Source organism: Numida meleagris, chromosome Z (genome assembly GCF_002078875.1).
Source record: "Numida meleagris isolate 19003 breed g44 Domestic line chromosome Z, NumMel1.0, whole genome shotgun sequence".
NCBI classification, from domain to species: domain Eukaryota; kingdom Metazoa; phylum Chordata; class Aves; order Galliformes; family Numididae; genus Numida; species Numida meleagris.
Genome location: NC_034438.1, coordinates 41,790,670 through 41,813,011, shown reverse-complemented (window position 1 = coordinate 41,813,011; position 22,342 = coordinate 41,790,670). Strand labels below are relative to the sequence as shown.

Here is a 22,342-nt window from a genome sequence, read left to right as displayed (position 1 = left end):
TATGAATTCTGCTGATTCAGGAAAATACATTTAAAAAGTCAGTCCAGCGTAGTCACATATTTCACAATGAGCTGGTGGGGAAGAAGACTAGCATGGATGAACAGGGAGCTTTTCCTGAGGCTCTGGGAAAAAAAAAGAATCTTTCTCCCATGGAAGGAGGGACAGGAAACTCGAGGAGAGTACAAAGAAATTATTAGGATGTGCAGGGAGAAAATTAGAAAGGCAAAAGCCCATCTTGAATTCAATTTGTCTGCTGGACTAAAAGAGAACAAAAAACATCTTTACAAATGTATTAAGAGTAAGAGGAGGGCTAAGGAGAATCTTCATCCTTTACTGGATGCAGCAGGGAACGTGACAACTGAGGACGAGGAAAAGGCTGAGGTTCCCAATGCCTTCTTTACGTCCACCTTTAAAAGTCAGACCAGTTATCCTTGGGGTACCCTACCCCCTGATCTGGAAGTCTTGGATGGGGAGCAGAATAAATCCCCCGTGATTCAGTTGGAAGCAGTTAGAGACCTACTACTCCACCTGGACTGCCACAAGTCCACAGGGCCAGATGGGATCCACCCGAGGGTGCTAAGGGATCTGGCAGAGGTGATAGTCAAGCTGTTTTCCATCATCGATCAGGATTCCTGGTCAGCTGGAGAGGTCCCAGAGGACTGGAAGCTTGCCAGTGTGACTTCCATCTACAAGAAGGGTCATAAAGAGGATCCAGGGAACTACAGGCCTGTCAGCCTAACTTCGGTGCCAGGGAAGGTTATGGAGCAGATCATCTCGAGGGAGATCATACGGCATGTGTGGGATCAGGTCCAGCCAGCATGGGTTCATGAAAGGCAGGTCCTGCTTAACCAATCTGATCTCCTTCTGTGATCTAGTGACCGGCCTATTGGATGAGGGAAAGGCTGTTGATGTGGTCTACCTAGACTTCAGCAAAGCCTTCGACACTGCCTCCCAGAGTATTCTGGAGAAGCTGGTGTCCTGAGGCTTGGACAGATACACTCTTTGCTGGGTAAACTGGCAACTGGCTGGAGGGCCAGGCCTGAGAATGGTGGTGAATGGAGTCACTTCCAACTGGTGACCGGTATCGGGGCCTGTTCTATTCAATATCATTACTGATGACCTGGATGAGGGCATTGAGTTCACCCTCGATAAATTTGCAGGTGACACCAAGTTGGCAGGAAGTGTTGATCTGCCTGGAGATAGGAGGGCCCTACAGAGGGATCTGGACAGGCTGGATCTCTGGGCTGAAGCCAGTGGGATGAGGTTCAACAAGACCAAGTGCCAGGTCCTGCACTTTGGCCACAACAACTCCAGGCAACGCTACAAGCTTGGGGCAGAGTGGCTGGAAGACTGTGGAGGGGAAACAGATCTGGGGGTATTGGTCGATGCTTGGCTGAACACGAGCCAGCAGTGTGCCCAAGTGGCCAAGAAGGCCAATGGCATCCTGGCTTGTAACAGAAACAGCGTTGCCAGCAGGAGCAGGGAAGTGATCATTCTTCTGTACTCAGCCCTGATGAGGCCACACCTTGAGTGCCGTATTCTGTTTTGGGCCCTTCACTATGAGAAATACATTGAGGCCCTGAAGCGTGTTCAGAGAAGGGCAACAAAGCTGGTGAGGGGTCTGGAGCACAGGTCTTACGAGGAGCGGCTGAGGGAGCTGGGGTGGTTCAGTCTGCAGAAGAGGAAGCCCATGGGAGGCCTTACTGCTGTCTACAATTACCTGACGGGAGGTTGTGGTGAAGTGGGAGTTGGCCTCTTCTCCCATGTAACTAGCGATAGGACTAGAGGGAATGGCCTCAAGTTGCACCACAGGAGATTCAGGTTGGATGTTAGGAAAAACTTCTCCGAGAGAGTGGTCAGGTGCTGGAATGGACTGCCCATGCAGGTGGTGGAGTCACCGATCCTTGAGGTGTTCAAGAAACATTCAGATGTTGTACCAAGGGACATGGCTTAGTGGGAAATATTGGTGACAGGTGTATGGTTGGACTGGATAATCTTAGAAGTCTTTTCCAACCTTGGTGATTCTATGATTCTATGATTCCTAACCCAATGGAGGGTTTAAGAGTTTGGTCATAGGATTGTAAGACATTTTTAAAGTTGAATATCTGAGGACTATTTGTAAGCATCTGCTAAAAGGTGAGGAAACAACATCCATTGTTAAGAGAGTTAGAATTCATTAGGTGGGAACGCACATCCCTTTCTGAAAGCTTATATATGTCTACAGTATTTTGGTCTAACACATCAAAATTTGCAGGATTGCCTTGAGATTTTTCAACGGAGAAAGTTATCAGCTTTTCCTCTTTAAAGACTGTTATGGTTTTGTGATTTTTGTTGTCGGTATTCCACATCATTACATCATGTAAGGTACAGGCAGTTGAAGAGTTAATTCCCTGGCTACTGCAAACTGCCTTTTTTGGTGTGGCCCTCTGAGGGGGAGGGGAGGAGGTGCACGCCCCAGGGGTCTTTGCGTTGGAGGTGAGGCGGTGAAGCCGCCTGGGAGACGTGGGGTCTGTTCCTTCCTGCCCGGCAGAGAAAGCACGTGGTCCTCCTGCAGTTTACTGCGTAAGATTTTCAGCCTGTAAACTTTCTATTATAATTCTACTAGCCTCATTTTGATATATTTAGTAAAATTAGTTGTTCCTCCTCAGATTGGTGCCGCTGTTTTTGTGTTAGATTCGCCTACGAGTCCCCTGCTTTTCCCCTCTTGCCTTTGTTTTCCCCAGGGTGCGGTCCGCGGCTTCTCTGCCGCTTTAGCCGCCGGACCGCCCGGGGCCGGCCCCTACCCGCCAGCAATTTTTTTTTCTTCCTCCTTGCTCGTTTTTTTTTAATTTCGGGCCTGTCCCCCTAGTCACGGACGCATACCCTTAGATGATACTGTGACAAAGACAAATAGATCCTACCCTGGGGAAATATTTTGAAAAGCTCTTTTTAGCCAATTTTATGACATTCTGTCTGACTATAAAGATTACTTGGAAGGACTAGTAGGTGTTTCATTCTCTTAGGCTTAATTTTTAGATTACACTTTCAAAAAAATAAGGAACATAAAGATTTTTTAAAAAAGAACTATATATTTTATTCAGTATATGTACACTACATCCACTGCATATGCAGTATTCACAGAGCAAAGGACATGAGTCCAACAGGTTACCCTGTGTTAGTACAGAGAACAAGGCAGGGGCATGAGATCCAGAGCAAAGTTCTGGCCTACACCAGCTAGACCTCTCCAAAGCAGTAACCTGGGATACCTTGAAATGACCAGAGGACGTAAGCTGTTCTCAGTGGGCCATGCAAACAAAGATAAACTACTCCAGAGGATAAGAAGATTTAGCTATAAGGATTGGAGCCAAGCTTTGCCTGTTGTCTGCAAGGCCAGAGAGCTGTACCTGGCTATAGTGTAGAAGTAAACAAGGCTTGGTTTGACAAAGTAAAACACAACTCAGCTACCATGTTGTAAGCTGCTCTCCCTCCCAGTGTTTTGCCTCTTCTAATGCTCCTGGCCAGCTCCAATTAAAACCTTCTGCCACTCCTCTAACAGGATCCCTGCAGCAGCCTTTATTCACAGCCTGTTCCACAGCTGACAAGAACTATTCTATGTGTTACAGGGTGGTTTGTTTTTAATATTCCAGGCTGGCTAGCCAACAGCCTTGGGTAAACTTACTGCAAACTTCCTGAAACATAATATAAAGGCATTTTTGTTTATCGTATTCACTTCACATGACAGAGCACAGAGAAGTTTAAAAGAAGAGCTGTATGTGCTGACGATCAGAGTTACAACTGAACGGGAACAGCCTTTCAGACTAGCAACTGACATTTTTCCCCTTATAGAATCACTGTTTTTAACTGTTATTTTTTGGAGAGGACAGAGCTCCTTTTTCAGTTTGAAAAATACGGTTTAAAATGCTTGTCAGCTCAGAAAAATAATGAAATGCACACAAGAATGCTATAGAAATAGAAACACTGCAACTCCTATCTTGCCTTTCATTATCTAGACTTAAAGCAAGTTAGCAGCAGTCCTGCATATGTATTTGTTGCTTTACATGCAAAATTTCTGAAGTTTTTGTCATTTAATGTGTGCAACATTTGTAAGAGTACCTCCAGCCATGACAAATTGGATATACAACTCTAAATCTGCAAATTGGAGACAACACTATCTGCCACAAATTAAAATGTCCTCCTCAGATTCTCTGCACTCTTGAATAAAAATTAACACTAGTAATAACTTGCCTCTGAAGCCTCCTGTATGGGTTAGTCAAATAATATTTGTATAACATTTGCAAAGTGTAGCATGCTATTATATGGGCCAAAGCTTCTAACTGTTGTTTCATTGTATACTGAGGACTCCTTAAGTGGCCAAAAAACAGTGTGGGAGTGAAAAAGAACAAATGAAATGTCATGACAACATACTATTGCCATTAGTAATGGTGGCTGATGCTATGTGAATAGTTTTTAAACCTCAAGATTACTGGAAGGGTCCATTTCTATTACATTGGTCTTTTCATTGGGCCTGCACCCCTCAATAAGTGCCTATTTTTAGTAACCATTGTTGTTTTCTCTGGCTTCATGTTGTAGACTTTCTGTATGTGCTTCATTGTATTGTGTGCTAATTATGCTGCTACAGTTATAAAGTGGGTTGTATAAAATGCTTTAGCCAAACTGTAGAACATACCATATAGCTTTTTCACCAACAAATTGCAATTCCTCCTCACAAGGCTTTAAGGAATCTTTAATGTAACTTGAATATCAAAGGTCAAAATCTTGCTTAATGAATTGTGACAAAAAAAAATGGCAATTCTGGCAAGTAAAATTCAGGTTATGGAATTAGTTATCTGCCTCCAGACATAGCTACACAAACATGAGAGTTCTTAGTTTCAAAGTATGGATTTGTTGATAGATCTCTCAGACTACAGTCTTCCCCTGGGCAGAGGTCAGCCGTGCCTTAGTGCATTTGATTTGTCTGAGTAAGAATAATGAGACTTCTGTTTTCTAGGTTGTCCTCTTTAACATGAGTTGGCCATTAATAAGTATTACTATATACAGGATCTCCCATAGTGATCAGAGTGATCACTGAGTTGAGTCATTGCCTCTCTAGCTGGCAGGGTCATATGGTACAAAGGTCATTATTAAAGTATATGATAAGATATGATAAAATATGTGACATTACATATACACATTTTTTCTTATTAAGGTCTCATATCTTTATGATAAAGTGATGAGTACTTTTTTATTTTGCTGTTTCCTTTCTGATAAGTTTTTGTTCATATCGAACCAGAAAAATCTGTTTTCAGATTTCACGATGTTTTCTAGATGGACTTAAGTGAAACTAGAAATTCCAGTTACTGTTTGATCTAGATATATAGCATAGATATCTACATGTCACAGCTACTTTCCATGAATACTTGCATATTTTGCTCCTAATGATCTCTGTAAGTAGATTTCTTGATGTGTGGATTACTGGAAATTTATACTTTCCAGCACTGGCAGAGAAAAAACTGCATCCTTGTTCAGTGCCTTCTGGAACAACCTTGAGAAACGAATCCTGGGTAAATGTCACCTAGCATTACTGAAATTATTTCACTAAGGTATGTGTTTATTGATGATTTATGTTGACAAATGAAATTTCTCTAGCATTTTTCAATTGCACGTGGGCAGTGTGGCTTTGAGGGCTTTGTAATGCAGCTGTCTACATATCTAGTGTAAGGCAAAGATGATTTTCTTCATGGGGAATATTACACAGAAATATTCTGTGAAAGCTATTTTGAAGAGTACAAGACAACGTCAGAGTACTGGTGTTGAGAAATCTAGATCTGTTCCTTAAGTACTGTTTTCCCTTCAAAACTGAACAAACTTCTCAGTTAAATGGTCTTTTTTAAATTGTATTTTAAAGTAATTTGTGGAAATACAAGGAGATCTTCCTCATTAACTTAAAAGGTGTTGCAGGCTGATATGTGCCTCTGTTGTCTACGACAACATAATAAGGCTAAGGCTTCCCTTCCGTCCGCACCTCAGCGTGCGGGGCATACGGGACGCACACACAGTGTGTAACACCGAAATGCCAATTTAATGCTGCGCAACAAGGCTATTTATACCCGTACACGTGACCGCCCCGGATACTCGTGACCCTAGACCCCTCCCCGGGTGCACGCAGGCACTGCCCATTTCATCCCACAAGCCTCCAGTTCAGTCTTCTGTTGAACTGTTTCTTCTCTTCTGTATTAAAGCACCCTGACAGGTACCACATGCTTCTACAGAAAATATACACAAGGCTCTCCCAAAATAAAATATACAGGCAGTCTGGGTTTTAGTCATGTTACAGGACTGAGAAAGATCCTACAATAAACATACTTCTACCAGTAAGATAAACAATCCTACTTGTTGGATTCAGTTAGCATCCATGAAATCAACAGTGCATTGTGCAGATATCTGATGTTTTCAGTATCAGTTTCCAAGAAGGAAATTATGGTTTCAGTTTCCTTGGTTCTTCCCAACTGTTAGCATTTCATTTTTAGGAGGAACTATATGTGAAGGGAGGTGAATACTGCTGTGCTGAGAGTTGTTACAGTGGTATGGGAACTGTTTGGGATTCATTAAGTATCCATTCAGCTGTACTCAGTTTACACTAGATGTGAACATGAGATTATGTCCTCTGGTAGAAAAACTGGCTTAGATTTTTGCGTACCTTGACAGTGAATTCTATGTTTTGAATATTACCTCAGTATGCATACCTACATTGTATTCTAGCTTCTGTTGTCACTTCAAAGAATAATATGTAATCACTGGCTGCTGATTTTTTTGCAGTTAGCTCACTTTGCACCAAATGAGGAAACACGTGTTGACCTCAGACATTTCTAACCAAGAATCACAATTCTACTGCATCAGACACAATTTATACCTAAGCCATCCCACTACCATGAGCTAAATTTTTGTTATGCTTTTAGCTTCTTGTCAAACAGATATGACTATTTGGACTGTCTACTGAGCTTCAGAGGAATCTATTAGGAAAAAGGAACAATAATATTCAGTACCATCTACATTTGATTATACAGATTTCTGAACCAGATAATGTTCTATATTCACTACTAAAACAAATAATTAGGTATGCATTGTAAAATGTAGTTATTAATTTGCAGATAAGAGTAGGAAGAACAGTTAAAAACACTAAGCAAGGGAAGTAGGAAGAAAGAGAATATAACTCAAGCTAATATTTTCCATAGAAACTGGAAGGTTCGGAAAGTCAGCTTTGGTAAAGATATGAAAAAGAGGTTCTTATGGTTAAAAGCCAGAACAGCTTTTTTGTTTGCTTATTTTTGGGTCAATGAATAATATGAATAAAGAAGATTATTCTTACAAGTATACAGATGGGAATGTAAAACAACCAATATTTTCAACATCTAACACAAAAATTGAATTAATTTAAGGGAAATAAGATGTTAGTTTAATATCTAATACTCTAATGACAGAAATTTGCAGATGCACAGATTCACAGGATGTGAGGGATTGGAAGGGGCCTCGAAAGATCACCTAGTCCAATCCCCCTGCTGGAGCAGGAACACATGAATTAGGTCACACAGGAATGCATCCAGATGGGTTTTGAATGTCCCCAGAGAAAGAGACCCCACAACCTCTCTGGGCAGCCTGTTCCAGTGTTCTGTTACCCTCACTGTGAATAAGATTTTCCTTGTATTTATGTGGAACCTCCTATGTTCCAGCTTGCACCCGTTGCCCCTTGTCCTACCACTGGATGTCACTGAGAAGAGCCTGGCTCCCTCCTCCTGACACACATCCCTACATATTCATAAACATTAATGAAGTCACCCCTCAGTGTCCTCTTCTCCAAGCTAAGGAGACCCAGCTTCCTCAGCCTTTCCTCATATGGGAGATGCTCCACGCCCTTAATCATCTTTGTGGCTCTGTGCTGGACTCTCTCAAGCAGTTCCCTGTCCTGCTTGAACTGAGGGGCCCAGAACTGGACACAGTACTCTAGATGCGGTCTCACCAAGGCAGAGTAGAGGGGGAGGAGAACCTCTCTCGACCTACTAAGCACACCCCTTCTAATACACCCCAGGATGCCACTGGTCTCCTTGGCCACAAGGGCACAGTGCTGGCTCATGGTCATCCTGCTGTCCACCAGGCCCCCTGTGTCCCTTTCCCCTATGCTGCTCTCCAACAGGTCAGTTCCCAACCTGTACTGGTAGCTGGGGTTGTTCTTGCCCAGACACAAGACTCTATACTCCCCCAGTTTCTCCCCACCCAACTCTCCAGCCTGTCTAGGTTTCACTGGATGGCAGCACAGCTTTCTGGCGTTGTCAACCACTCCTCCTCGTTTTGTGTCATCAGCAAACTTGTTGACAGTGCAGTCTATTCCCTCATCCAAGTCGCTGATGAATATATTGAATAGTTACCTGTGAAAATTATCTGTGAAAACCTTCAATCCAGCCTATTAAGAACTTTAGACTTGTAACACAGTCTCCCACTGAGAGGGCTGCTGCAAAAAACGAATCCCCTATTTTTTTTTGTCTGTATACAACAACTCCGTAGAAGACATAGCTGAAACAGTGTCTCAGTACTTTTCTGCCTTGGATTTTCAGGAAATGAACTATTATGTCTATCTTTTCCCTTCATTAAGCATCTAGAACAGGTAAGGAAGAAATTACTCAAAAATCACAGATTATGTTTAAAGAATTTTAAGCTATTTACTTGAAGGCATGAGTTTCAAATAATGATAAAACAGGCTGGAAGCGCAATGCAAAGTATTGTTTTCTCTGAATTTCGAACATGGAGATGAATTTCAGATTTGCATTTCACATGAAATTTTCTGCCTCAGCCTGAGTTTGCCCATTCTTGGTTTGTGTTGCTTGATTCCTGCCCAGTGATGGGCTGCACTGCCACCCACTGGCTCCTTCACTCCTCATATAGACAGTGTAGAGAAAGAACAAAATAATTTTCGTGTGTATCATAAAACGTTTATTTTAAATAGGCCTATCTGAAGTACCTTTTCAGCAAGTGAGGCATCATTTCAAAATGGTATATGTATTTTCCAAAATGGAGTATTCCATCTAAACAAATCCTTGCTCAAGGAGTGGGACAGCATACTCAGTGTACCTGTATCACATCTGTCCTGGATACTCATGGGCTGCTGAACTTTTCACACATTTGGACTCAAATTTAAGAGTCATGTGTATCTTCCACTGACATAATAAGGGAGCTAGAATGACTAGAGTGTCTGAAAGTTAAGACTGTTATTTAGGTGTTTAACTCTGGATTGACTTTGTAGACATCTAGAGTGAGGCTGTGTATGTTAAAATAAAAAAGGAAGATGAAGTGAGGCCTCAGATTCTTCTTACTTGCCTGTCTAAGTTAATATCAACCGAGAAAAGTAATTTCCACAGACTGGAAATGTTTCTCTCGCCTTTGCAGTCTCTGTGTTAATGTCTTATTGCCGTGTTTTGCATGTTCTAGGTGAAGTTCTGCACTTCCAACTCTACAGAAGTTATTTTAAAATAAATAATTAAATTTGAATTCTACTACAGAAATAGAACAATTATGCACTTAAAATGTCTTGGAAAGTTTCTGTAATTTTATGTAAAAACATATTTTTTCTAGGGATCCTTTTCCACATCGTCAAAAGCAATCAACAGATTCACAGTATTTATTTCAAGCTGAGAAAGAACCTGATTATCACTGATTTTGTTTTAAGGCACAAATATTTTACTTCATGATTCCATGCTCACGTGAAAGCATTGCTTTTCTATGATGGATATATAATGTTCTGCTATGAACAATAGCACCACACATCCAAATAATTCATGAAAAACAGAAAAATAACTCATCCTCCCTTACCATTTAAGCAGGAGTGCTCATTCATGAATTCATGTTCTGATCATTATAAGAACAATGCTTATAAACTGCATGAAAAGTTATTGCTGTTCTTGTTTTGTTAGCTGACCTGTTTTTTGAAGAGACTCTTCTAAGGCCTTTAAGCCTTTGACACAACATCCTCATGGAGAAACTGGCTGCCCGTGGTTTGGATGGGCATACGCTCTGCTGGATGAAACACTGGCTGGATGGCTGGGCCCAAAGCGTTGTGGTCAGTGGAGTTAAATCCAGCTGGCAGCTAGTCACAGGTGGTGACATTATTGCTCTCTTCAAATACCTGAAAGATTATTTCGGTGAGAGTGAGGTTGGTCTCTTCTCACTGATGACAGGCAACAGGACAAGGGGAAATGGCCTCAAGTTGCACCACAGGAGATTTAGGTTAGACATCAGAAAAAACTTCTTTACAGAAAGTGTTGTTATGCACTGGAACAGGCTTCCCAGGGAGGAGGTTGAGTCACCATCCCTGAATGTGTTTAAAAACCATCTGGATGTGGTGCTCAGGGACATGATTTAGCAGTGGGTTGTTAGAATTAGGGTAGTGTTGTCAGGTTGAGGTTGGTCTCGATGATCTTGAAGGTCTTTTACAACCTGAGCAATTCTATGATTCTACTATTTCTAAGGCATATCGCCCTACGTGTGTATCATACACTTTTCTGCTTTCATTAATGAAGTGTAATGAGTCTGAGCATTCAGTCACCAGTGAATTGACAGTCTGATGCATCCCAATTTTTAGATCGCATAGTAATTACAGTTTCCATAGCTACCAAACTGACCCTTATTTTGTGTGGTTTAAATTCTCCCGGGCTACCAGGTAATTCTGTAGTTCCCTTTTAGAATAATGAAGAACATTTTTCTTTCAATGATGGCCATATTAGTATTTCTTCCATTCATTGTATTCCTCAAAAACAATTACATTAAATCAGTTTCCACAAAGGAGGTGGAAAGAGAGGAAAACACAATAACACTATGAACAGATTATTTATTAAGATGCAAAAAGGAAGTTGAAAAAAAATCAAGTCATGTTCTCAGCTAACATTGGCAGGGATGAGATCCCAGATGTAGCTTCAGTTGCCACCAGATGAGAGACCCACATGACTGGGGTATCTTTTCACGTTATCATAGAATCATAGAATCACAGAATCTTTAGAGTTAGAAGGGACCTTTAAAGGCCATCTAGTACAACTCCCCTGCAATGAACAGGGGCATCCACAGCTTGATCGGGTTGCCCAGGGCTTGATTCAGCCTCACCTTGAAAGTCTCCAGGGAGAGGGCATCAACCACATCTCTGGGCAACTGGTGCCGGTATCACCCACACTGTAAAAGGCATTTTCATTATCACCTGAAGTACCCAGCCAAATGTCAGAACATACAACTGGGAACTGCTGTATCACAGGAGAGGAAGAGGAGAACTACACTGCTTTTTGTTATGCAGCGTTGCTGAGTTAGAGTGCAGAGCAATTCAGATATTAAATTATCTTTGTATTTGTGTTATTACTGAGTATGGAGACCTTTGCAGCTAATGTCTACCAAAGCACAATACATAATAGGGCACAACAGGATTTAAGTATGATGTCAAAGGCAGATTTCTGCTAATAAATTTGAGGTAATGGTAAGACATTCAAATACTGAAAAGCTTAGAATTTTTATCACATCAAACCCAGAGCAAGGTAGAAAATATTCTATCATGACCTTATTGGAAGAATCTGCAGTGATTTTTTTGTGGTGCTTATCTTTGCTGACATCTACTACCAAGCAGCATCCTTATCTGCTCATTTGCATTCAGCTCATTGCCTTTCTTTGCTAGAATTAGAAGTTATGCAAATCAAGGTAGAGAAGATACTAAATTTCAGTAGATCTTAATTAAGTCACCTCGTGTCTACTTCGTGGAAATTTTGCCATCAGTGCAGAAGGAACAAAAGCAGACTTGCAGTTTTGGTGCTGATCATCTGCACTGAACTGCTAGTACTGAGTAACCTTACTCAGTAATAATATGATGATCTTTTTGAATAAAATATTAATCAGAATAAGATATTTTATTATGTTTCATTTTACACTCCTAATTTACTGTATACTGTCCTATGTAATATTTTTGTTTGAGACAATATTCTAGTTGCATCAGTAATGGGAGAAGCCTCACCTCGCAAGGGGTTCCTTATTCTTGTTTTGCTCCTGCCAGATCAGGAACTGGGGATGGATGCCCCTTCTGTGGGAAGTTACCCACAAAAATGTTTTCTTCAAGTCTGTAGTAGAAGTGTCTGTCCTTCTGGCTATTGTCAACAGTGACGTATGTCAGATAATAATCATAGACATGCTTACAACAGAAGTTAAAAATTCATAGTTTTAATTCAGCACAAGGAACAATTAAGGGACTTTACACAGCGACAGGGACAAAACTGAAACAATAGGACCACCATCCATGTCAACACGCAGAAGAGATTTTTTCTTACAAATACGCATTAGAGGATCATTTGGCAGTCTGCGTATGCATGGCAAAAAAAAAGAGGTGAAAAAGCCAGAAGACAGATGAAAAACAGTCTGTTCCAAGAAGAGTAAAAGAGTGTGTTCTCCAGGGAAAAAAAAATCTTGTGGCTATAGTGAAATGAACCACCTAATGATATTTGCTTCTTCCGTGTTTGAAGGAATCAGGACTTTTTCTGTAGATTTTTTGTAAATAAGCAGAGGTAAATGAAAGAAAACCCAAATGTTCACCATTACCTGATCTCCAAAGTTTCTCTGGAGAGGAGAAAAGGAATTAATTTTTAGCATTTCTGTGCTCTCCAGACTGAAACCGCTCATACTTTCTGTCATCTGCATGTGGACAGTCAAATTAGCTTTATATTTTATATTACCAGCACATTATGGAAGGAGCCATCAAACATATTTTATAACAGCACCATGCTTGCCCATATCACCCTGTCAGTAATTACAGTTCTGGGTTATTTTTTGTGGATTGTCAGGTGAAAATGAAAGTAATTAGTGGTATTATGGTAGCTGAGATAACATATTTTGAATGAAGCTCTAGAGTGCAGTAGTTTAATTGGTATTTGTTAAAAATAACTGTTAAAGTTATATGTTGATCTGTTAGCACAATGTTTAATTTATTTTTCTCCTCAGCAAGGTTGCCTGGAAAATGGGAAAACAGTTTGAGAAATCCCCTTGTGAATGTGCAGTATCACTTGGGAGTTCAAGATGGCTGCCTTATGACTGCTAGTTTTCTTCAAAGATTTAGAATTAATTAGAGGTAGGACTTCAACATATAGCAGTCTGTCTCTTGTGCAATTATAGTATACACTAATATCTTTCCTGGTGCAAGGAACATCCACTTTGGAGGCAGTCTCCTGAGCAGTATGCAAACTTAGGACGGAGGGCTGACTAGCTGCATGGTGAGAAAAGAAAACAGTAATTTTTAAACCTCAGCCATAAAACTACAGCATGAAGTGCAAGAACAGCATGGAAGTATCTGTACTCACTATGTCTCTCCCTGGCACAAATAGAAGTCTCCTGGCCAGAGTAGCTCATTCAGGTGATGCTATTGAAGAGATATCCACTGAGATATGCTGTCAGCTCATTTACCATTAGATGGTATGCACAGCTGAGAAGGGCAAAGAGGCAATGAAAGACAGCTAGAAAAAAGACTGGGTTGACTGGTCAAAGGGAGAAATGCAAGATTTTTCAGAAATATATTTCAGTTAATATATTTCAGTTCCATGTTGTGAGTTTCTAGTCTTCCTGTTTTCTCTGCTGGTGAAAAATGACCTTTTGGGAACTCTTACAATATATGAGCATCAGCTCATGAGCAAACAGGTTTTTAAGATGAACAAATAGGTTGCAGGATTTATTTTTTCTTTTCTTATTGGATTATACAGAAGATTAAAAACGCAATACACTCTTAATCATCTGAAAAGCTATCTTCACCTTGGTTATTCCCTTGAAGTTCCTGAGACATGTCTGAGTTCAAAAGGACTGCTGAGTAGGCTCCAGCATTAAAGAAATGATCTCTGCCAGATGCATCTTGCAACAGATTTTTGCAGAATGGTGTGTGACACTGCTCCTTGGCCTCTCGAGTTCTACTCATTTATTTTTCACATTTATCAGCGTCTTGTCTTTGTACAGACTAGATAAGCACAAAAACTGCTGAACTATGAGTAACCTAGAAGAGCAATAAGCAGAGATGGCTGGAAAAGGCATCAGTGGAATCCGTTGCACTGTTGTGCAGTCAGGACTTCAGGAAAATGAAGGTAGAACAAGAAAGAGGAGGAGGAGATGATGTCTTATGGAAGAGCAGGATGAATAGTTTATACTATTATTATACTAGTTTATACTACAATAATTAATGTAATGGGCTTCACAATTCTCATTCTTCACCAATTATCTGTAAATAGGCTCATGATTTTATCATCATTTTTTCTGTAGGAAAAAAAACAACAACAAACAAGTTGATTTCTGCCTGTAATGTTGCTTGTTATCAGTGGGAACCGAGTGAGTGTTCACTATGAAGACTCATGGGTTTCACCGGTTGCTTTTGGCTGCATAGATACATCTCTTCTCTACCACCTGACCTGAAGAATGACATTCTTCCAAGCTTTGTCCTCAGATAACTAAATTTACTCTTGCATCCCTGTTGACTCATTGGTAGGAAACAATATTCTGCAGTTATATGCTCAAATCAAATCAGTGTGGCTCGGGTTCTGTACTGGAAATACAAGCAAATCCCCAGAGGATCGGATATTCCACACACATCAATTTTCTTTTCTGTAAGGTTACTTATACATGGAAGAAACAATAATAAAATGCCTGTATCAGTTCCTGTTCTTTGTTAGATTTGAATATGAGAAGTATAGTTCACCTGTAGCCAAATGAGGTTTTACTTTGTAAATTTAATAGCAAAATTGGACACAAAGCAGGAAGGCCAAAAGATGATGTCAAGCAACCTTTTCTGTTTGAATGTAGTGCCCTTCAGCTAGAACTAAAATGCGGATAATATAAAATGCAATTCTGAGAACCTCACAGGAATGCTGTTCAAGAGCAAATATAAATTACAATGAATGTATGCATCCATGGAGATTAACTCAAAGAGAATACAGGGATGGTTGCCTTTGGTATGGATGAAAGCTGCAGCACTCACTGTGTTATATACAGAGCAAGTAAACCACATTACAAGCAAAAGCTTCTATGAGCAAGACATGAAGAATGATGGCAATAACAAGCAAAAAATTGTTCTCAGGAGAGTTCTGAAAGAGCCACTCCACAGGTGAACACTCACTGTGGAGGAGGGGTATTTCCAGTGCAGCTTGTTTCTATGGCATCAGTTCCGCATGCATAAAGCATTGATTTGACCACAGTATAGATGTAGGCCTTGGATTTCAGGGACCTTTCAGCATAGTCTCTGACTGTACACACTGCTGTAGCACTGTTTTCAAAAGCAGGTCCTTTATGGAGTAAGGTCAGCAGCTCCAAAGAAGACACAAGCATCTAGATCTTGATGAATGTGGCCTCTCCACTCCTGATACAGATTTTCACGTTAATAAGTTTCTGTGCACATAAGGGACAGCTCAAGCATAGGCAGGACAAGAAATGATCATTAAGAAGTGGTTATCAAGTCAACAAAATACATTAATTAGAATGCTTTTGTTGGGCAAAATAACCTTAACTGTATCTAATTACCAATTTATCAAATCAAGGACCACTTAGTCTTTTTTATCATCATAGAATATCCCAACTTGGAAGAGACTCGTGAAAATAAAGTTCAAACTCCTGCCTCAACACAGGACCACCCAAAATCCAAACTCAGTGTCTGAGAGCTGTGTCCGAAGGATCCTTGAACTGTGGCAGCTTGGGTCATGCCCACTGCCCTGGGCAGCCTGTTCCATGCCCACTGCCCACTGGTGAAGAAGCTGCCCCTCACCCCCACCTGCCCCTCCCCTGACACAGCTCCATGCCACTCCCTCGGGCCCTGTCACTGTCACTGGAGAGCAGAGCTCAGTGCTGCCCCGCTGCTCCCTGAGAGGAGCTGCAGCCGCCATGAGGCCTCCCCTCAGCCTGCCCTCCTCTGGGCTGTACAGACCCAGGGACCTCAGACGCTCCTCACACACCTTGCCCTCAGACCCTTCACCATCTTGATAGCCCCTCTGTAATAATTTCAGCATCCTCTTGCATTGTGGTGCCTGTATTCAGTCATTTTTAAGCAAATATTCTTGTACCTAAAAAGGAGGAAAAAACAAATCATTTTTAAAAGCTTAGTAGTTGTAAACGGTGTTAAAGATATAAATGGAAGTGCAAGGGCTTTTTGAAAACCCATATGTTTATAACTGATCGTGGTTTAGTAAGAGATTGGGCTGGATGACCTTGGGTCCCTTCAAATCTGAACTACCCAATGATCCTGTGAACATGTGCTTGAGATGAATATGGATACTCTAGATACATTGCTTGAGGAAACATCTGTAAAACCTAATTTAGGAGAAATTCATTGTTTGCTTCTTTTTCTTGCATAGCTACATTTTTATTTATCTTTTTTCTAATATCAGGCAACCACAGTTATGTCATTTGGTAAGCTAAATCACCTGCCAAACTTTGCTTTATGGCCAGATTGTTGTTTTCACACAGAAGATAAAAGCTGTACCCCATCTGACCCACACCCTCTAACCCCTTCAAAACAAACAAACAAACAAAAAACCTGCACAAAGCCACAGCAATATAGAATTGCTCTACATAGAATTTGTTTTTTTAATAACAGGCTTGACTTGGCCTCTTGCTGCTCTCTGAATGGCATAAATGGCTCTCTGCTCCCTGCTGTTCTTTGAATGATGGCTGTGCCCCACACCTCATGCCCCTCTCTGAATGGTTTGCACACTTATGTTACATGCCATTCTCAGAAAAATGGCCACACCTGTGGCCCACACCACTGTCTATTCGATGACCATACATGTGCCCCATGAGCTGAAGAATGGTAGCTGTGTCTGTGCCTCCCATAGCTGAGTGAACAATGGCCATGTGTGTGCCGAATGTTCTCTGAGTGATGGTCATGTCTATGCGCCTTGTTGCTCTCTGACTGGCTGGCATCCCTGGTTTCTCTAGACATTCAGCATGCTTGGACCTCTTGGCATTTATTGGAAGACCTGCCTCAATGGACTTCTCATCATTCTCTAGACAATGGCCATGATTTGGTCTCTTGCCATTCTCTGGGCACTGGACACAAATTTGTTACTTGCTGTTCTCTGAACAGTGAACATGACTGGTCCCTATACCATTTTCAGAACATTTGTCATGGCTGTTCAGATTGATATTCTCTGGAGGATCCACCTCCATGGACTTCTCCTTGTCATTCTCCAGGTAATGGACATGATTTGGTTCTGTGCTGTTCTTTGAAGGGTGGGCAGACCTGGTCTTTACAACCTTCTTGGGAAGCTGGTCATGCAAGTGGTCCTTGGTATTCTCTACAGGATCCACCTGCATGAGCTCTTCCTCATCACTCTGTAGAGAATGGGAATCACTTAGGATATGTCCTACTGGAGAGGATCTATGCAGAGAAGGACCTGGATATTCTGGTGGACAACAGGTTGATCATGAGCCAGCAGTGTGACCCTGTGGCCAAAAAGGCCAATGGTATCCTGAGGTGCATTGAAAAGACTGGGGCTGCCAGGTTGAGGGAGGTGATCATGCTCCTCTACTCTAACCTGGTGAGGCCACTGTGCCCGATTCTGGGCTCTCCAGTACAAAAAAGACAGGGATCTCCTGGAAGGGGTCCAGTGGAGGGCCACACAGATGACAAAGGACCTGGAGCATCTCCCTTTTGAGGAAAGGCTGAGTAAACTGAGTCAGCCTGGGGAAAAGAAGACTAAGGGGGAATCTGATAAACGTTTATAAATATCTAAATGGAGGTTGGAGGCAAATGAATGAGGCCAGGCTCCTCTTTGTGGTGTGTAGTGATAGGACAAGGAGCAATGGCCTAAAACTTGAACATAGGAAGTTCCGTACAAACATGTGGAAGAACTTCTTTAAGGTAAGGGTGACAGAACACTGGAACAGGTTGCCCAGAGAGGTTGTGGAGTCTCCTTCTATGGAGATATTCAACATCTGTCTGGATGCCTACCTGTATGACCTCCTGTAGGGTACCTGCTTTAGCAGGCGGGTTGGGCTAGACGATCTCTTGAGGTCTCCTTCTACCCCTGCCATTCTGTGATTCTGTGATTCTGTGACTTGGTCCCATGCCGTTCCCTTGATAGTGGGATGTCTCTGTGCCCTGTCAGTCTCTGGACAATGAGCTCACTTCGACACCACATATATACCTTACCAGCAGACATGCTTGGGTCTTTTATTATTCAGTGGAGGATCCACCTCTGTGGGCTCCTCACTGTGCTATAGCTCACAGGCATGATTTGGCCCTGTGCCCCTCTTGGGACAGTGAGCGATCCTCAGCTCCATGATGCTCTCTGGCTGATGCCCATACCTGGGCCTCCTACTGCTGTCTTCTGTATCTTTGCGCATGAGATGCCTGCCATTGGTTGCATGAGAGCTGGACATAGATCTAATGTGATTTTGGCTCTTGCTGCACCTGTTCCATTTTCTTTCCATGAGAGGTGATGTCCTCTGAGCTCCTGGAACCTTCTCTTACCCCACACCCAGGTGGGTAGACGTCCACCTTCCTGCTTTGGCTCCTCTCTCATTCACACGAGTGGCATCAGAAGGCGTAAGTTAGGCCAAGTGGTGAGCCAGCTGCAGGTGGTCCTTCTTTTTTAGGGCCCAGAGAAAAACATTGGGCAGTGGTGACCACTGTGATAGCCGTGTGAGAGCAGCTGATGTGTGTGGCCTTGTATTGCAAAACTGAACACAGGGCTCGAAATCAGACTGCAACAGTGAAGAGCAGAGTGGGACAATCTCTTCCCATGATTGGTTAGCAGTGCTGAGCCTGCTGCCCCCTGGGGTATGAGGCTGGCCCTTTTGGCTGCCAGGGCACACTGCTGACTCAGATTCAACTTGCCATCAGCCAGAGCCCTCAGACTGTGGGATCGGACCTAGATGATATTTAAGATCTCTTCAAACCCAAGCAATTCTATGATTATACGATCCCTTTTGTTTGGGCTGCTCTCCAGCCTTTCATCCCTCAGTCTGTACATACATCCAGGGTTGGTCCATCCTAGGTGAAGAATCTGGCACTTTCTCTTACTAAACTTTATGTGATTGGTGATTGCCCAGCCTCTTGTCCATCAAGACCTCTCTGCAAGGCCTCTCCGCTCCTGAGGGACTCAACAGTTCCCCCTAATTTACTATAAGCTGCAAATTTAATATGCATTCAAGTCCCGCATCCAGATAATTTATAAAGACATTGAAGAGAATTGGCTGTAAAATGGAGCTCTGGGGAGCCCCAGTGGTGACTAGCTAACAGCGGAAAGTACCTTTAACAGCCCTTTAAGCCTGAACTATCAACCAACTTTTCATCCGTCATATCATTTACTTGCCTGAGTGTATGCTGGACATTTTGTCCAGATGGAGACTGAGAATCAGTATTAAAAGCTTTGCTGAAACAAAATGCAATAGAAATTCTAGCACTTCAATGAGGATTGGGTAGAGGATGAACTACGGCTAGAACCCCGCATAATACGTCCAAATCATCTGAGCCCCACCTCACTCCTAATCACTTAGTGCCTCTTCAGACCTCTCCATGATTTGCTGCATTGGTAAAGGATGGAGTGAGGGCATGCAGTGCTTTTGTTTTCTGGCATCTCCATTAACCTCATCGAAGGGCTTTACTTGGAAATCAGACTGCTAACATAATCCATTCTCTTACTTCAAGACAGACAGGCAAAGAGGTGACAAAGTAAAATGGAGTGTTTCTTCTGCAGTGCCTCATCTTTGTCATCAACAAGAAGATGGCCACCCATGAAAGGGGCCATTCAGAGGGGCACTCTAACTGTTCAAGCAGGTGGCTTTATTCAGAGGGATCTTTAATTAGTAGTTGTAAAGAAATTGTGGTGTGGAAACAGATGTAAAATACATTCAAGATTATGATACTGAAAGCTAGAGAAGAACAATAGAGCAAGATGAAGGAAGAAGGAGATGAGTACTACTTTACAGGTGAGTTTTCAAGACAACTTGACTGAGCCTTTCACTGAAACTGGTTTTTGTTGCAGCCAGCTTAAGCTTTCTGGCCCAGACATTACAAGTCATACACTAACAGTAAATTGTTCTCTGTGCTGCTTTGTGTTTGCAAGTATTAAGTAGCAAAACAGTTATTTTTCTAATAGTTAAGAACTGATGAACTTTTATAGCAAAGTTACAATCAAAATTCATCATTTGTTAAAATTGTAACTCAGATGATCATCTTGTTGTGAATTTTCACTGGGCTGGTATTTGCTTTGCTACATGGCTTCTGCATACATGTCATAGCGACTATAATGAATCTAAAATATCCTGGAAAGGAATATCTGACGTGGAAAGAAGATGTGTTTCAGTGACATATTAGCCTTCCTCCCTTAGGTACCTAAGAACTATTGGCCACTGCATTTAGAGTAATCATACTTGATCAGGTTAATAAGCAATCATTTGCCTGTGTGACGAAGCCCCAGTAAAAAATCAGTTTACCTCAGGGGTGCAGAAGATATTTTCTTCCTCGCTGTGCTTCACTGACCTGGCCAAACTTAATGCAACATATTGCTCCAATGCAACAAAGCTGCAGAAACATGAACTAATTGATTTTGAGCTATGAGAAGACCCTGACATATAGCTTTTTCTTCTTGTTTTCACCCTTAGAAAAACAGAAGAGAGGGCAGGGAACAGTTAACCATAAAATAACCTGCAGGATCATGTAGACATAGAAGTTCGGAAAGGCGTACCTGTGCTCTACCCCTTGTCCCGTGTTGTTAAGAACATGAGAATAGCATGGGGCATACCAAAGGTGATGGCAGCATTTGTGGGGGACATGCTGTCCTTTTCAGTGGGGCTAGCAACCTGCTTTGAACACCTCACTGCTGTCATCAGACTGGCCATGAAAGCACTGTTTGCTTCCAAACCACTTGACAGTGACACCCTCTGCCTCTCTGCTCAGCCCCAGGAACTCTCTGAGAACCGTGGTGAAGTGGCAAGTAAATGTTGCTGGCGAAGAAGATGGGCTGAGAAGGGTGAGATGAAAATCAGATTAGATTCAGTGTCCTTAAATGTTAGTGACATTCTTGATCTCATGTTGTTGCTCTTTTATTATCTAATATGAACTACTTGTAAGCATGAAGAGCTGTTGGTAACTGTGACACAAACAAAGACATTAACTGCTTTTGCGCAATAATGCAAGAAAAGTCCACGTTCTACTCCAGTGTAGAGCATGCTCCCTTCAGGTTTTCCCTTTACACAGTGCTGAGAGATAAACGTCAGCCTTATATTTGCATTTGGGAACATAGTAAATAGGTGTGGGGGGGAGCAGTGTAACCAACTTGGCTAATGAGAGGTGTCTAATACTTCCATAAATATCCTTGATCAAAGCAGAGCACATTGTCTGATGAAAAAGACAGACCTCATCTTTCAGACAGATCGTGTCAGGAGAGATCATTATGGGGTGCTAGGATTTGTTAAACTTTATTTTTGTGTCAGCAGAGAAGAGACAAGCTGGAATGAAAGAAGTGACCTCTTTCCTCTGGACTGAAACCAGAATCAAACATGGTGTTGGTCTTGTTTTTTGTTTATTTGTTTTTATTTTTTATTTGCTTCTTTGGGTTTTAACTTATGGGCAGAAACTAATATGCCAAATGTGATCAAATTATATGATGGCATTCCCTTGCTGTTATTTTTTGCCTGGGATCTTGGGACCTAGAAGGTAATCATCAAATGCTAATGATAGAATCAGTGGTATACTCTGCACGTGACAAGCAGACAGATAATTGAGGCACAGAAGAATCCTTATTTTGGACCTCATCTATCAAGTCAAAAAACGTTATGACCTGTAACTGATCACAACACAAGTGATAAGGTCTATTGGCAAATGCACAGCCTTAAAATTCTTGTTGCTATCCCCTTTTTGAGGGGAAACGCCCTGTGGGGTTCACAGAAGCTGCAGCATGCCAGCACACAACCATGCACTTATTTCCTCGGGCCTCATTACCCTAAGGTGCTGAAGCAAGAGACAGGGAAGTAGGAAAATCTTATATTACATGGAGCTCCAACAGATGGAATTACTGGATGACATCCTGTCCTGGTTTCAGCAACAAAACTCAAAATTGAGTCTAGCCACCTGGTCTGGGTGTGGGCGGATAGCCAGTCTGCAGGGAAAGTTCTGCGGCTGCTCCTTTCCTGCAGTTTCATCTCGAGGTCTCATCCCTGATTTCTTACCTGAACAGGGAGGATGGTTCTTCTAGAGCTATTTTTTTTCTTCATTTTTTTTCTTTCTTTTTTTCTTTTTTTTCCAATCTAGGGAATCCAAGTATTTAAATTTTCTAATCTCCTCCAGAGCTTTGAACTGCCTCTCCTTCCTCTCAGGGGTTCTGCT

At 41.9% G+C, this 22,342-nt stretch overlaps 1 long non-coding RNA gene across 1 annotated transcript in view; it reads left to right on the top strand.

Annotated features, from left to right (window-relative positions):
* Window positions 2,503–22,342, top strand: part of LOC110390103 — a 59,971-nt gene continuing 40,131 nt past the window's right edge. The window contains exons 1-2 of the long non-coding RNA XR_002433545.1: window positions 2,503–2,562; window positions 5,473–5,579. This is a non-coding gene — a long non-coding RNA (uncharacterized LOC110390103). The remainder of the gene's footprint in view (window positions 2,563–5,472; window positions 5,580–22,342) is intronic.